This window comes from Piliocolobus tephrosceles, chromosome 2, assembly GCF_002776525.5.
Source record: "Piliocolobus tephrosceles isolate RC106 chromosome 2, ASM277652v3, whole genome shotgun sequence".
Lineage (NCBI taxonomy): Eukaryota > Metazoa > Chordata > Mammalia > Primates > Cercopithecidae > Piliocolobus > Piliocolobus tephrosceles.
The window spans coordinates 183,630,886-183,646,204 of NC_045435.1; the positions used below are offsets into that span (position 1 = coordinate 183,630,886).

At 42.7% G+C, this 15,319-nt stretch overlaps 1 long non-coding RNA gene across 1 annotated transcript; it reads left to right on the top strand.

Moving 5' to 3' along the window:
• Positions 1–287: 287 nt before the first annotated feature.
• On the top strand, positions 288–5,205 carry LOC111544277. Its single transcript, XR_002732095.2, has 3 exons — positions 288–633; positions 910–1,784; positions 2,772–5,205. It is a non-coding gene; the product is annotated as an uncharacterized LOC111544277 (long non-coding RNA).
• Positions 5,206–15,319: the final 10,114 nt, after the last annotated feature.

Genomic DNA, 15,319 nt, shown 5'->3' on the forward strand with positions numbered 1-15,319 from the left:
AATTAGCCCTCAATGAATAGTGATTGAATGACTGACTGTTGCACACTTAATAATGATGTGTTCAGTGATGAAACGTCTTTTCCCAACACTCATTCTTCATTTACTAAGCTCCCTGAGGACAACGATGTTTTTTTTTTTTTTTTTTTTTTTTTTTTTTTTTTTTTTAATTATTATACTTTAAGTTCTAGGGTACATGTGCGTAACGTGCAGGTTTGTTACATATGTATACTTGTGCCATGTTGGTGTGCTGCACCCATCAACTCGTCAGCACCCATCAATTCGTCATTTATATCAGGTATAACTCCCAATGCAATCCCTCCCCCCTACCCCCTCCCCATGATAGGCCCCGATGTGTGATGTTCCCCTTCCCGAGTCCAAGTGATGTCATTGATGTTTTATCAATCTCTATACAGTCTCTGCTTTCCACTGTGCCTAAACCTCAGTAGTCATTCAATGGATGTGCGCTGCATTGAGTTTCTAGGCAATATAAGGGAGACAACGACTGGCAAAGCATGGTCAAGATGCACGAGTATGAGGACGTGTTAGACATGACTGTGACCACCAATGCTGGTGCACTTCTTGCAAGCTTACCAAGGGCTCTTCACCTGCTTCTCATTTGTAACAATCGGAAAGGTAATAACTTTTACAATTCCCATTTTAGACACAATAAATATGGGTTCACAGAGGGATCTTACTCAAGATTTTACTGTTTAAAGTGATAAAGCTAGAATTAATTCATTATTATTATTATTTTTTGAGAGGGAATATCACCTTGTCAACTAGGCTGGGGTGTGATCTCAGCTCACCGCAACCTCCGCCTCCCGGGTTCCAGCGATTATCCTGCCTCAGCCTGAGTAGCTGGGATTACAGACGCCCACCACCATGCCCAGCTAATTTTTGTATTTTTAGTAGAGACGGGATTTCACCATGTTGGCCAGACTGGTCTCGAACTCCTAACTTCAAGTGATCCGCCCACCTCGGCCTCCCAGAGTGCTGGAATTACAGGCATGAGTCACCGCACCCAGCCCAAGTCATCGTTTAGAAATACTTATTGAGTGCCTAAGATGGGCTAGTTCCCTGGCTGAAGCTTCTGTACCTAGTAGGGGCTTAGGAAATATGAGAACCCAAAGTTCTGAAGAAACTGGAATTACCTCCCAGAAGACAAATGGGAGGCTCCAGGCTCCAGCCGAGGACTGAGAAAACTGCCTGTGTCATGCAGCTGACGTGTTGAGCTGGCATGCCACTGCTGCTGCTGTGTGCCTTATGCAAGTTTCTGGGTGGTCTGCCAGACTCTCTGGAATCAACAACAATGCAGGGACCCCCTTCGTAGCTCTTCTGCTTGCCCAGTCTAATGGCCCTGGCATTCTAAGTCTGCCCTTTTCCATACATTCTTTCCTCCTTTCTGTGCCAGGATTTCAGTAGATGATTTAGAGCGAGCTCCGGGCCATTTAGCTCAGTCAGAGATTTGGGTGGAAGTTTCCTCCCATCCATCCCAGGCCTCAGATAGCCCATGAGGCTATGACCAGCTCCTGTGAAGGAAGGGGAAGAACAGCTCGTGGAGATTTTCAGGCACAGAGTAGGAGAAGTTTCCTCAGCTGCTGCATTTGCCCACTCTAATCTGGCTGTACACGGCTTGTCAATAATAGATTGGATGGAAAATTTAGGACAAAAAAACTCAGGAAGACGTAACTTGCCTACGCAGAGACTGCAAAGGCCCCTGGAGGGTCGCTGGCAGGCTGGATGATACATCGCTGCAAAGAGGGCAGGCGCTGTTTTCTGAAGGGGTAGGTAGCTGAAGGGAAAGAGGAAGATTCGATGACCAGTTCTTTGCAGGGGCTCAGCCTTTCCCAGCCTGGAGACACTCCTCTCTGTGCTTGGGCGCCTCTCTCTGTAAATAAATCCAGGCTGCTCTTACAGCGCATGATGTCCCACATACCGTACCTCTGAGGTGGGGTGAAATACAAATATGCCTTTTCATAATAGCTTTACACCTGGTGCAGCAGAGGGCCGGTTTATTACCTTGGTAAACAAAAGTTAGAATTCAAGCAAAGTACAAACTTTGCCCAAGGCACTTCTGACAGTGCACCTTGTGTTTGTGAAGTGAACTCGATATATATACGACGTGAAGCAATGGAAGGCTGGGTTTTTTCTTTCTTTCTTTTTTTTTTCACTTGTCTGATTTGCAGGGTTTAAAAGTTCGTGTGTGTGTGTGTGTGTGTGTGTGTGTGAGAGAGAGAGAGAGAGAGAGACAAAGAAAGGTTGGGGGAATTTACTTTGGCTCTGGCTTTTTCCAGCATTTTGAAATCATGCTGTTTAGTGTGGAAAAAAAATATGTAAACCGATTTATGTTGTTTTCCAGAGATAGTGTACTTCTTGCTGCTCTCAGAGTGACCATGAGAATTTTTGCATCACAGACAGGGTAAACCAGTTTGGGGAACACACAAAGGAACCAGGATTTGCATTAAATCTTACTTAAATTAAACATTAAAAAATAAATATTTATTTAGTGCCTTTTTTTTTGCACCAAGCACGGAACCAAGAACTTTCATCACCATTATTTCATTTAGTCTTCTCAATCGCATGAAGCAGGGATTCTTGATCAAAATGTCCATTTTGCAGGTGAGGAAACTGAGGCTATGGTTGCTCAAGCATTCAAGCTTGTGTGTTCTAATTCCAAATTCAGGTTTTCATGCACATCCTCTAAGCTGTACACAGGATCACAGACTACATGGTGTCCTCTCACTTTGTTTCTCTTTCCTGAACCCCCGCAGTTTTCTGCCTTGTTCTCTGCCTGTACTTGAGGAAATGACTGATCTTCTCCATTCTGTGGTGTATTTCGCCCAGATGATTTCCATACTGCTTACTCATCACCTGGTCATTTGAGCTGCTGTACGACCAGCCAGCACCTTCATACATTCCAATACCAAGGATCTGAAACATGTGGATTAGATTTCCCTCAAAACACACATAAGCTGAAAAGCTAGGGCAGCAAGAGCAAAGCAAGAACACATCTTACGTTTGGTTAGCTCCACAAATGCCTCTGCATTCTCCCATCCCCAGCTTGAATAAATCAGATAAGCTTCAGCAAAAGCATCTGAACTTTTTGGATTCTTTTCTAAAACAAGCCTTTGAACCTGAAGAACTTTGCCTATCTCTGCGTGTTCCCTCCTCAAATGTTCAGCTGGGGCTGCCCACTGCACAGCTCAAGCTGGTGAAATTTAACTCTTTCATCCACAGATTAATTTCCAACCCGTCTGAAGTGACAGTAAACTCATTAGGCTCATTTTAAAGAAGACTTGCTATGAATGTACCAGCTTATGCCTGTCTCCACAGACGAAGGACTCCTTCAGGGAACATATTAAACTGAGACTAGTGAGAGGTGATGCCATTAAAGCATTGTCAGTTCAGCAGTTTTAGGGTACCAGAGCTGTAGCTGCTTGTCCTTAGCAGGATTTCAAGAGAAAGCCTTGCCTCCCTCCTCCAGATCCCCTGTTACCTCCACCCCCTACCATGGATGCATCTTTAATTGCAGTTCCTTGAGGAATGCCTTTGGCTTTATTTATTACAAGCTGTTAGAAAATTATTGGAACACAAATACTTATTGCAGTGAACAGATTTCAGTTGCAAATGGATTCAACACAATTCCTGTGCCGAAGCCCCTGAGGGAACAGGAATGGAGATCTCTGGGCTGTGAAATGAAGCTTGGTCAAGGATGCTTCCTTCAGAGACTCTGCTCTGAAAACCCAGGAGAGCCAAAAAGTGGAAGGCTAGCATTTAAATGAACTCTAAAGAGCATCTAACCAACCCCTTTGTCTTACAGAGGAAGAAATCGAGGTTCAGTGGAACCAGCAAGGCTGAGGCTACAATAGCCAGCCAGCAATAGGCCTCTGCAACTTCCCAGCCAGGCTTTATAGCTCTCTTCTATGCTGTCTTTTATACCCAGAGAAAGTGAGATTAAATAAAGCCAAAAAACTGATCCTAAGTCCTGGCCTGGATCCATGTATCCTGGCTTTTCATTATAGCTTGTCAATACCTGTCCATAGATTGAGTCCATAGAAAGATGCTCACCCCACGCCAGAAGATAGACAAGAAACCTGGAATCCTTCTGAAACATTGACTGGAAATCTTACTCAACGTTAAGAGATCTTAGTGTATGTTTACATGGTAATACTTCTAGACTGGACAGGCAATGCTTAAAGAGAAATCTATACTCCTTTCCTACTTTAAATTTCATTCTCATTAGCTTTTTTGATTTTCTTCCTGGTTACTCTCAGCTGCTATGGATCCTTATCATTGGGAAGTGCAGTTAGTCCACCATGGAGTTCTCAAATGAAGTAACTGATAGCGCATGAGAATATTAGGGCTAGAAGAAAACTTAATGATACTCTGGGCCATATTCTTCAGTTTACAGTTGAGTACAGTGGGTCTGAGAGAGGTTAAGTGACTTCAGGCAGGGTCACTGGGTACACTACGGACCTCAAAACATTGAATTGCCCCACCACGTGAAAGGAGGTTCCTTCATCTGACAATGACAAACCACTTCCCTTTGTAATACTTAGGTGTCTTTTATGAATTATTAATGGATTGTCCCCAGTTTTACAGAGCCGAATGTGTATTGCAGCCTACTCCTAAGAAATCCACTGACATCTGCATGAGGTATGGATCATGAGTTATCCTCTGCATCTCTTGTTTCACAGAAAGACCAGTAAACAGAAGTCAGGGGAATTTTCCAAGATGACATGATGAGTCAGCAAAGGCTCTGGGGCAACAAGCTGTTACTGGATGAGGAATCAGAAGATACAAATTCCAGTCTCCACACTGTCTCTAATCATGTGGGAGATCTTGGGCAAGCCACTTCTGTCTCAGGGTCGCAGTTTCTTCACCCGTAGAAGGGGCTTTAGGATGGCCTCTAAGAACCTTTCAGCTTGCTGTGGCCTATGGATCTAGAACACAAGGTTCAGAGCTATTTCACGTGTAAACTATGATTGTGCAAAGCCACAATGATACACCCTCAGAATTCTTAAACTTTAAAGGTTAAATGGGTTTTGCCTCCAAAATTGGAAGTGTTTTGGCAATCTGTATGCAAATAATAATAGTAGTAACAATACTTTTTTTTCTTAAATTTTTTTCAAGCTCTTGGTGATTGCAGTACTTGTCTGCTTGCAAGGGCAATCATATAACACAACAAACTAATAACAGACAATGAGAGCACTCAGAAATATGATATCTTTATTATTTTTACTTTTTGAAAAATAATAAGCAAAATAAATGGTATTTATTAAAAACTTACCATGTGCCATGCAGTTTATATGTACCATCTGTTTTAAGATATATAAACAGTGTTATTATGCCCTTTGTGTAGACGAAGAAACTGAGATTCAATGATGAAATAATTTATCCATTACATACACAACTATTAAGCAATAAAGCCCAGAGTTGAAACCAGCTTTCTTGACTCCAAAGCTTATGTTTCCTACGATTACAGGTTGCATACATAAAATAATACTGCCTTGTTTGTTAGCAAAAGTGCTTTTCCATAAGAAAATAAAATTAAATACATGAACATTTTATTGGACGTGACAAAGACCACCACCACAGCTTCCCTGGGCTGCAACATTTGAACATCTTTGAAAACAGACCAAAAAATTTGAGGCGGTAGTCTGACTTTCCCCCAGTAATTTAGGAAGGATAGATACCTATGTCGAGAATTATTTCATTCAGAAATATTTACTAGTATGTCCATAAGATCTAGGGCCAGGTGGCCATTTCTTGTTTGGAATTTGCGTAATTTCACATATGCACTAGGCCTTTGTCTTGACCCACTCCCCATTTATTCAATCCTGTAATCCTCCTAGGGATATAGGACAATATTAGAGTGGACTTGAAGAACCTGTTTCTGATTCACAGTCTCCCCTAAGAGGGGACGTGTGTATAGGGTCCCATCAAAGTCATCCATACAAACAATCTCTAAGCTTATAGACCAATCCAGGACCAGATCCCATGTGTTCATTCATCCAACATTTCTTGACAACCTTGGATGATTCCAGCACAGTGAAAGACTAATACTTCCAAGACAAATAAGATTGAGCCTTGAGCTGACCTTGGATACCTAATCTAGGCCGGGCCTGGACACCTAATCTAGGCCAGGCCTAGACTCCAGGAAAAACCATGGGTAGCTCCATTTTACCAGCTTCCAAGGTCTAGAAATAAAAGTGAAGTGATGTGACAGAAAGCCCTGTATTTTCTGTTTGGGCTTTCACCAGAATGAAAATTACTGTGCCTCCTTTGCCATCGTATAATTGCCAAGAACCAGGTAATGTTAAAGTTGGAAGGGACACTAGAGATTTAGCTATCACTTCTGTTCCAATCTCTCCTTTTGGAGATTTCACTTCAGAGAGTGAAAAACTTGTCTGAAGTCACCAACAGAGCATGGGGCAAGGCTAGGACTAAAACCCAGGTCTCCTGGCTCCAGGCTCAATGCTCCTTCCACTGCTATTGTTTAATTACCTTGGTAATGGGAAAGACATTAGGCGAGAAGAAAAAGAAACTAGTCTTTGTTAATGAAAAAATGTGATTCAATGGATAGCTAGATCTGTGCCTCCTCTAACTACCATGACTCATTGTTATGTTGGGCTAACTCCATGGCCTAGTAGCAAAATGCCTATGCTGCAGTCACTATGAATGTCCTGAATGCAGCAGACTTTTTCATAGCTCTAAACACTACCTTCCCTGGACCCAGAATATCCTCTCATTTGTTCTCATAGCAAACGATTACTCTTTTAGAACCCTTTCCATTGCTTCCTTTGTAGAGATGTGGTTAATTTATGCTGGGTCAACTTAGATAAGATGGAGCTACATTTCTCAGACCCCCTTCCCTGCAGAGATCCGTATTAGCGTTGGCCACAAGAGATATTTTGCACAATATTTGAAATATAGAAGTGAAGCTACTGTTTTAACATTTAGCAGGTTGGTGCAGGACGCCCGGTACTGTGGTGTCTTACACATGCGTCTCTGATCTGCTGGCTCACCTGGTCTAGGTGGGGCAGCAGCTGAGACCTCAGCTCCTCCAGTTCCTACCTCTCTGAATCCTGGGCCAGCATGAATAGCTCTGTGAGGAAGGTCACCAGATTTTTCTGCAGGTCACCAACATTCTCAGCTGGAGGCAGTGAAAGACAGGAATAGGCGCTAGTGTGCCTGGCAAGGTCCAGACCATCATTGCTGTCTCCTGCTCCATTCCCATTTCTCTTTCTCCACTGCCTCCCCTAAAGTCCAGCACAAACTCAGAAGCAACAGCCAGTTCCTACAGTTGTACTCAGGAAGATCTGACAGTAAATTTCTTGTCCTGTATCACGCAAAGTGGTTCTGCTTGTCTGATAGAACACTAACTGGATCAGGAGTCTTCTGTGAATCCCTCAGAATTAATCATTTCCCTGCCACATACCTCTATTGAAGCATATAACACAACAGGCTGTACTTTCATGATTGACAAGTGTCTCTCCCACTGATGGGGACAACTGACATGTATTGCATGCTTACTTTGTGTCAGGCACTATTCTCAGCTCTATTTAATCCTTACAACAACCTGATGGAGTCAGAGTTGTTATTTTTCTTCCCATCTTATAGACAAGGCAACTCAACTGAGGACCAGAACAGTTAAAAGACTTGCCTATGCTTTCACAACTAGGAAGGAGAGAATCCAGGATTCGGAAACAGACAGCCCAGCCCCAGAGCTAACGCCCTCACCCTCCCTAGGTGACTTCTTGAAGGAGCAAGTCTTATCTGTGAAGGAAAGATCTATATACTAAGCTTGAAGAGAAAATGACTTTTCTACAAAGTTGAAGAGGGTTGATGGAAATGGAAGCTTGGGGGTCTAGGGTCCTGTTGTACCCTGAATGACATGCTTTCCAGACTGGAAGTTGAGATTGTAAGTGCTCCATATTCAATGCCTTGTTAGTGGACAAGAGACCTGCTTACATATCAGTTATGCATCACCTGAAAGCCATCAGTGTGCTCTCTGGGAGCTGTAGATACTGACACTGCCTCACACCACTGGATGAGCCTGCTTTTCTCCCTAGCCCAAGCAGATAGATGCCCCACCCTGGGTGGAGCTCTCTCCTGTGGGTCTCCCCGAGTGGAGGGCTGAGGCTTCTGGAGGGAAGAGTTCCCACACAGGTGCCTGGTATGCAATTAGTGTTTAACACCTCATTTTTATGTAATGGTGAAATATGACTTCAAAACAATAGTTCGTGTATAGTAAATGTGGGCTGGGACTCATAATTTTTAACGTGGCCATCAACTTCTAAATCAGACTAGAATAAAAATTCAAGTTTGGATTTCAAATCAGAGTATCATGCTGTTCAACATGAAATTGAGCTTTCCTTATTCCCTTCTACATACAGGAAAATTTAAGGCCTTCATCTTACGTGTAATACATCAAAGATAAATATACATACACACACAAATAAAAAGGAATAAATAAATAAAAGACAAAAGATAAAAAACAAAATATACAGAAAAAATTGGTTAGAAATAAAAATCAATGCTACAACAGCAGCATCAAATGCCTGTCTTGCTCTTCTAGGACACAGAAGGGAGGCAGGTCTGGAAGGTCTAGAGGCTTCGTGCCACTTAAAGTGCTCTACACAAAAGGAGAAAACCCAACCAGGCGTGGTGGCTCACGCCTATAATCCCAGCACTTTGGGAGACCGAGGTGGGTGGATGGTGAGGTCAGGAGTTCAAGACCAGCCTGGTCAACATGGTGAAACCTCGTCTCTACTAAAGATACAAAAAGTTAGCTGGGTGTGGTGGCACGCACCTGTAGTCCTGGCTACTCAGGAGGCTGGGCAGGAGAATCGCTTGAACCTGGGAGAGTTGGAGGTTGCAGTGAGCTGACACCGCACCACTGCATGCCAGCCTGGGCAATAGGGTGAGACTCTGTCTCAAGAAAAAAAAAAAAAAAAAAAAAGGAGAAAACCCATAACACATTCACTGCATCATCAATATTTGCTATCAATATTATGTAGATGTTCCACATAAGCCAATGATGAGAAAAGCTTGTAAAAATTGAGTTCATGGCTTTTATTCATTACCAGACTTGGATCAGATCTCTGAATTTATCAAGTTCAAGCTTTCATTTCAAGATGAGAAAACTGAAGGCCTGTGAAGATAAATCCTCCAATTCAGACTGATACTAGCAGACTAGAGAGCAGGCCCAGAAGAAAGGTTTCCTATCCAGGAAGCAGCAGGATCGGGCTGAGGAATTTCTGTGTATCTTATCGGAGCATGGGAAGTATTAGTGAGGAGAAGGTATGTTTGGCAGGTAGAGTCAAAAGGATTTGGATATGGGGGATGAAATTTCTGTCTTTAACTTAACAAAAAAATAGTCTACCTCAGAACTTTTGGCTGCTACCCATTTTGAATGCTCATTAACTGAAAAGCAGTATATATTTATTATAGAAAATTTGGAAATTAAATAAAAAGAATTAAATTACTCATAATTCTGCCACCTTGAAAAAACCTTTGAGAGTTTTTAGTATTCAGTGAGTCCCTGTATGGCATGGGAGAGCACAGTTCTCAGAAGCTGTGGAAGAAAATCTTTCCAACAGCAGGTGCTCCAGTGGTGCTACAGGTAGAAATGGATCCGGGCTTTTGGGGACAATGGTCTCCCTTGTGCTTCAGTGTCCCTGTAGTAATAAGGGAACTCTCTCATTTCCCAGAGAGCTTTCTGCTCCTTAACACCTGCTGTGATCTGTGCAGACATCTGTGAGGCAATTTGGATTCTATAGAGTAGTAAGGTTAGACTTAGGTAAACAAAGTATGTGACCGAAGCCCTGCCTAGAAGAAGCACAGCAGAGCCAGGATAAAGCACAGGCTTTGTGATGCCAGTACAGCTCTCTTTCTATTCTTCCCCAGCTCCACTGAAGGCATGGCTGACTTGGCTGCAGAAGGTGAATGCGTCAAAGACACCAGTGCTCTCTGCTCTTCACATGCACACACACATACACACACACACCAGAAACACATGTGTGAGTACCCTCACATGTAAACAGGCAATCTAACCAAAACACTCCTAGGCATTCTGTAAGTGCTCCCCACCTGGAAGGATCTGTCTTGTCTTGCAGTTCTTGCACCACTGTTTGGTGTCTTGACCACCCAAAGCAAGAGGCCACCTCCAGACGAACCAGGATCCCTTTCTCTGGGATTTTCCAACCCTGCATCACATATGCTCTTGGGGCATGCTTTCCCCATGCAGACAGGGTCAAGAGACTCATTGTGATGGACCTCAGATAACAAATGTACAGTGAGCACCTCTAACAAGCAAGATGCTGAGTTAGGCTGTGAAGAGAACTCTGCCGTGATATAATATCTACCTGCCAGAAAGCACTCCGTAACAACTAGAATAATATTATGACATTAGATGTGTCTTGTACTTTATGATTCATAGGCATTGTCTCACCTGACCCTGACAACAGCCCTGTATGAGAGACATAGTCTTAATCACATTTAACAGATGAAGATGCAGAGGTTCAGAGAAGCTCACTGACTGGGCCTACATTAGATAGTGAATATTATACCTTGAACCTAAACTCCAGGTCTTCTGACTCCAAAACCAATGTCCTCACCCTCTCAGACATCGACCTCAATATATTATGTGATTCTTGGTTCTCAATGTGACCCTCGAGGAGAGTTTGGTGAATGTCATTTAACAGGTGAGAAAACTGATCCAAGAGGTGAAGAGAGTTAACCATGATCACCAGGGGCCTCTGGTTCCAAAACCTAGTGGTCGTTTCTCATCACTCAGTCCCTGCTGTGGAATAGCACCCCAGAGAGCAGGGGAGTGTGAACAAAGAAAGACTAACGAAGATTCAAAACAGACTGTGTGCCCCTAAGGGGGCTGCAGACAAACTCTTTGGATACTTCTGCTTGGAAACATCCTGGGGAGCCCCAGCTCCTGCCCAGCATGTTAAGTGTAATGTGTGTTTTGAGGCCATGTCAACTTCCTGTGAGGTGTTGCTGTCTATGATCTTCCTGCTTGTCTAGGCCAGGATGCCATTTTTTTGTGACCAAGCATAGGGTCCGGCTTTAGAATGCCCAACTGTTGTTCAACAGTGTGGTTTCTTTAAAGGTAATGTGATGAGAATAAGGTGGGGAGGAAGTTGGTAAGAGAGGACAGAAACAAGCATACATACGGGCATTGTCTGCTGCTTGATCTTGAAAAAAATTATATAGCATTTACACATGGATCCCAGCCTTGCTCCTTGCACTGTGTACACAGCAGAGTCTCACCTTATACTCCTCATTTTAGAGACTGGTGGGAAATGAAAGACAGGCAGACCAGTTAGGCAGCTATATTGCAGAAACCCAAATGAGATCCAATGAGGACTTGAAAGTGGCATTAGGGTCAGGACATAGACATGTACTGAAGAACCACCCCAGAGGAAGACTCAACCAGTTGTACAGAATGGATGGTGGAGAGAAAGAAAGTGGAGGAGAGAAGCTTACCATGTCCTCTGGGTTGCTCATTGAGGCATCTAGGCAGGTGAGCATGTTATGGACAGAGCTAAAGACTATAGGCAAAGAGAAAGTTTGGGGAGAACACAATGAGTTTAATTTTTAATATATTGAGAGAGCACATCTGGACCACGTTCTTATGAAGGTGACTACAGGGAAAAGTGCTCAGAAATGAGGTCCTCCAACTCCACCCTAAAAATTCACAGACCATGGCTACGACAACCATTAGTCACTGCAGGCCTAATCAGGAGAGATTTGGGAATGGGGAGTGGGAAAGAGTGGGCTGTGCTTAGGGAACTCAGAGGGAATAAAAGAAGGTTTTGAGCAGGAGCAAATAGGCTTCCCTGCTTTTCTTATAGCCCATTATTTTCATGGATTGTTTGTTAGGCAGCCCCAGTGTCACATTGGAAGTGTCATACTGGAATGACTTGGAGATCTTGAGTTAATAGACCCAAATTTGGTGCAGTAAATTATTAGTTGTATGATCTGGGGAAAAACACTTAACTCCCCTGATCTTCCTTCCTTATCTATAAAATGATTGTCTTGGGAAAATGCTGTGTAAATTATAGCGGGCTATTTATGGGTAAATCGTTAGTTTAATATGTCATACTAATAAGCAACTAATTTTGCAACTGAATTAAATGCGTACCAATTTGAGAAGCTAAAGCTTTAAGAAGGAAGTATTAACAGACTGGAAAAACCCAGTGAATTTTTCAGACCAAATTATAGGAGACCCCTGGAGCTCCAGCATCCTGTAGAGATATCTTTAGGGAAACGAAGAAGCAAGAATGGAATCAGGGATATCCCACCAGCCTCTTCACCCCACCTCCAGTCCCAAGCAGTGGTGATGTTTGTCTGTACCATGAATCGCTACACTCTTGTGGGTGCTATTTTTGCTGCTCTGGCACAGATATATGCCATATATTTTTGGGTCTTATATAGGGTTTAGTTTGTTACCTTCTTGGGCACCAGCTGCTTAGCATTCCTCAACATAAAATCACTTCAGCATCAACTCTTGATGTTACAAGAAAACACAGGTTACAGACTTCAGTTGAACCCAAATGACTGTTGATTGAGTTCTTTAGACTTTCCAGGCATTAGACTAAACAATGGGGATACAATGCTGAAACAAATAGGCAAGGTCTCTGTCCTCATAGAGCTTTTATGCTACCAAAATTCAGAAGTGGAAGAGATCTGGAAGAGATTTTCTAGCTCCCAGAATTTTTTGGAATGACATTTGACTTTGTCACTTGGAGCCTACACAATCTTGTTTTTGTTTGTTTGGTGTTTTGTTTTTGAGATGGAGTCTTGCTCTGTCGCCCAGGTTGGACTGCAGTGGCGTGATCTCTGCTCACTGTAACCTCCGCCTCCTGGGTTCAAACAATTCTCCTGCCTCAGCCTCCCGAGTAGCTGGGATTAAAGGTGCCCACCACCACACTCGTCTAATTTTTGTATTTTAGTAGAGATGGGGTTTCATCATGTTGGCCAAGCTGGTCTCGAACTCCTGTCCTCAGGAGGTCCACCCACCTTGGCCTCCGAAGTGCTGAGACTACCGGCGTGAGCCACCGTACCCAGCCTAGAACCTACACAACCTTGAACAAGTTTATGTCACTGTAAAATGAGAATGATAATAAAAAGAAATAGCCACCCTCCTCATGCATACTGTGAAGAAACAAATGAGGATGTACATTATGATTGACAAAGCACTAGACAAATACAAGTTATTAACAGTGAAATATACTTAAAAAAAAGAAAAGAAAAGGAAATAAGGAAAAGTTATATTCAGTGCTTATGCACATATCTGGAAAAAATACTGACTGCTTATCAAAATATCTCATGATGTTTCTACCTAGTTTTGTCTCTGTTCACACTGGTATTCAATTACTAGACAATAAGTCAGTTGAGATGATAATATTAAATTGTGCAACACAGGCCAATATTACTTTAAGTAAAGGTGGAATATGTTTTCTGTTGGTGTGCACATACCCTAATGGGTACTAGCGGGTTTCCTATTATGTATATGTTTCATAAAGCTTCTGCAATATAGTCTCGAGTTCAGTGGATAATTCTGATGTGAAAAGCCTGGGATCAAAGACTGAAAGGTGTGTGGAGATAAGGAGAGGCTACAGAACAAACAATAACATTTGTATTCAATGACAATCTGAAGTCAGATGGTAGTAACTACTCTTCCTTTCATGGACAAGGAAGAGTAGTTGTTTCGTGCAAAAAAAAAGAAATGCACGTGCATAAATATATTTATTTATTTTTATTTTTTTATTAAGATTAAATGATTTTAGTTCATGTATCTGAAAAATAAAATGCTTGCCTTTCCAACAAATAAATATGCCTTGTTGAGAATATCATAAATAAGGGCATGGATTTCAATAATTTTGTAGTCATATTACTAACGTATATTTTTCCATTTTATGCTGACATTTCTGGTCTTGGAGATGAGAAATAAAATCTATAGGTATGTTGTTAAAAGCAAAGGGCAGGAGGCATTTGCCAAGCGTGTTCTAGTGCCAGGCACGATGTGATACATATCTCATTAATCTTCACCACCATACTCTCTCTCGTCTAGATCTTCAGGCATGCGAATCCCTATGCCCAGCACATTTCCGTGGACCCCTTCTGCTCCCTTGACAATACTTGCTCCTTCCTACTCCACTCTTCACCTGGATGGCCCTTCCCTTCAGGATTCAGCCTGGGCCCAAGTTCAGCTGGATTATCCTACTCCTGTTTCCCCAGCAGCCAGCCGGTACTTTTCTGTGATGTGTTATCACAGAATAGAACAATAGACTGTGGTTTGTTTCTCATATTGAAAGGCAGGAGAAAGGGACTATGTTGCTTTTTCACTGTTATGAGGCCAGTACGCAGAGCAGTTCCCACAATATTGGTTGAATGAACAAATGAATGAGTTGTTTAGCAAGCTAAGTATTATTAGCCCCAATTTTCTGATAAGAATACGAGACTCAGAGTAGGTTAGTATGGTATCAAACTGCTGGTATATGATAGATCTAGTAGGTCTGGGAGTTGAAACAATGATCTGACTTGCTGTCTCAATTACTATCAACAAGAGTGGGTGAACCCTGGAGTTCTAATGCTGGTCCTCTCTATCTCCACTTTGTCAGTCTGTAGTAAAACAAACCAAAAAAAAGGACCACCAGAAAAATAAAGACCTTAAAGTAACCTATGGTGTAGGTACCAGAAAGTAACCTTGAGCCCAGGAGTGCCCAGAATCTCTGGTAAGGACAAATCATTGAGTTCGATGAAATTCAACTCGGGCTTTCTGAACATCTGTGTGTTTCACCCACGCTGCCAGTTTGTAGATGGGCAGAGACATCCTGGCCCTCCGGCTGCTTACAGACTCTTCCAGAGTGTTGAGGTGATGCACCAACTAGTGAAATCGTGCCCCAAATCAGGGGAGACCAAAAGCGGCATAGAGAGGCCCTGGCCGGGGAATCAGAAGGGCTGCCTCTGCTTTTCTCTGCCCACTACCTTTGGAGAGCCACTTGCTTCTCCGTGAGAGTTTTAGTTTCCATACCTATAAAATTTGCAAGTAGACTACATCACGGCAGTCAGCACGTCAGATCTGACCCTCAGATTTCTTTTCATCCTGCCATATGTTATGGATTGAATTGTTTCCCTGAAAAATTCGTATGTGGAAGCCCAAACCTCTTGTACCTCAGAATATGACCTTATTTGGAGATGGGGAATATACACAACTGATCAAGTTAAAATGAGGTCATTCGGGTGGGTCCTAATCCAATATGACTGACGTCCTTATAGAAAGGGGAAATTGGAACAT